The following is a 2079-nucleotide window of genomic DNA, read 5'->3' as shown; positions in this document are numbered from 1 at the left end:
CCCGTGACTGGTGACATTTCTTTAAAAATAAAAGTAATTCAGGAAAATTAAAGTGGCTAATTTCCATTTCTCCTGCATCACTTTCAGAGCGAGGGCTGTTTTCAGGAAAAGTGTGAGATATGAGTCGGGGTGGTGTCTGGGGGGTTTTTTGCCTTTTTTTTTTTTTTTTTTTTTTTTTTTTTTTTTTGATGGATCGGCTCAAAAGTCCAAAGAGAAATGAGGTGTCCGGTATGGAAGTGCATCTCAGTCAACTGCCAGCTCCTTTTGCCGAGGCTGGAAATGGTTTTAACAGGCGGTAAAATTTCATCTTGTGGTGTCAAATTGGGGTCAGTTTGGGGTTAGCGCTCTCAGTGTCCGAGCAGGAGCTGTCCAGCTGTGTGGGGATTCATTAAGGGCAAAAGATCCGTTTCAAGAAAAACAATACAAAGACAATCAGAGGGCTAAAGATCCTCTTCAAATCGCATTTTACAAGTGCACCAGAACAAATATGGATGCTGAAACCTATTCCCTTCAAACTCTCAAATCGGCTTCTTAGCCCTCGGAGGGAGCGAGAGAGAAAATCCTCTAAAACTTAAGAAGAGTCTGTTTTCAATCAGCCTTTCCGAAGTGTGGCATCTTAGTCCTTTGCTGGCTTTGAGACATGCCTCTCTTGCTTGCTCGTTACATCTCTCCCTCCCTCCCTCTCTCTCTCTTTTTCCACAGCCTTGCAAAAGCGGATGGCACAACAGGTAATATTTCAGATTTCAAGAATAAATCCCACCGGAGACCTTAAACCGCTGTTTTGCACGCGCGTGTGCTCCTAGCACAAGATTTAATGCAAATTGAAAGTTTTTAGGGGGAAACAAGCCATGCTTGCACGAAACCCTGTTGGACCCTGTAGGAAATTTTGAGGTCTCCTTGTAGGTGATGCTCCAGTCCGATGGGTAATTTAGGCTAGATTTACTTTCCAGTTCTTAGCATTTGTGGAAAGCACCTATTGCTAATCTGGTTTATTAAATTCGCATGGTTTAAATCCTCTTAACGTCCCTACATCTGTTAGGACAATTGACGCCTTGCTACAGGGACAAATAACTTGAACCTTAATCTTGTTTGTAACTTTATTCAATGTTTGTTTGTTTGTGTGCTGAGTTCAAGTATTTTGGATGATGCCATTGTGTTCGGTAACGCGTAGACTGCATTTGAAAGCAAAACTCCTCATAGACAGGTCAAGGATATCATGTAACAGAGTGAAAATTTTAACATATTCGAACTGGCTTTTTATCTTGAACTATCATTTTAGGCAATGTGTCATAATTAATGAAGAAAGCAATCTGCCTGTTAAAATTTAGATGCGGGACATCACAGTGACACCGTTGAGAAATTCACATGAATTTTACTTTTTGTTTCGCTTCCAAGGCGAAGTGTGAAGTTTAAATAGTACCTTTTTCTTTTTATGATCAGGATTGTGCCACAGTTAAATTCCTACCCCCAAACCTGCTTTTTACCACACTCTCCTTTGCCCTTACGGTTGCTTTTTACAACTTCAGTCACTTTTTATTCGTCTCAGCACTCTTTGATTCGCCTCCAACTTCCCGCAGCTGCAAGACTTTTGAGGTCCCATCTCGGGTGCCCCTGTGAAATCATGCACGTTTTAGCTTCGGCAGATCACTGGGTTCATTCAGCTCCTCACCCTGATCCCCGGTCTGCCAGTAGTGTACTTCGCTTTTCAGTAATGTATGGCGAAATGTATGGCGAAAACCTTTCTAGTCCTGAAAGTCAATGGTAGCCCATCACGGTGAACTTTTCTTGACCTCGACGGCAGTATGACTGAGATCTTTGGGAGCTGGATTAGGAGGAGGTTCATTTACTTACCTGTTAACTTCGCTTTTTACTCTTTCTTCCACCCCTCTCCCCTCTTTTTTTTTAGAGGGAAAAACCCCCATCCCTGCACGAAACAAGAACGATCCGGGCTCGTCCTCCCCTCCCGCCCCCCTTTCTCCCGCTCCTTGCCCGGGACGCAGGGCTGTAGCCCGGCGCTGGCGGTGCCCCGCTCGGCGCTGGCTGCCATCAGCAGCCCTCTAGCGCTATCTGGCGGGGCTC

The 2079-nt window shown here is 44.5% G+C and overlaps 1 long non-coding RNA gene across 1 annotated transcript in view; it reads left to right on the top strand.

The window, feature by feature from the left end:
• LOC108448574 overlaps positions 1–2079 on the top strand; it is a 7863-nt gene that overhangs the window by 2942 nt on the left and 2842 nt on the right. Inside the window, exon 2 of the long non-coding RNA XR_001864515.1 lies at positions 703–728. This is a non-coding gene — a long non-coding RNA (uncharacterized LOC108448574). The remainder of the gene's footprint in view (positions 1–702; positions 729–2079) is intronic.

The sequence above is a fragment of the Corvus brachyrhynchos genome, unplaced genomic scaffold (genome assembly GCF_000691975.1).
Source record: "Corvus brachyrhynchos isolate BGI_N302 unplaced genomic scaffold, ASM69197v1 scaffold115, whole genome shotgun sequence".
Taxonomy (NCBI): domain Eukaryota; kingdom Metazoa; phylum Chordata; class Aves; order Passeriformes; family Corvidae; genus Corvus; species Corvus brachyrhynchos.
Note: the sequence above shows the minus strand (reverse complement) of the source record. Positions and strands in the feature narration are given on the sequence as shown.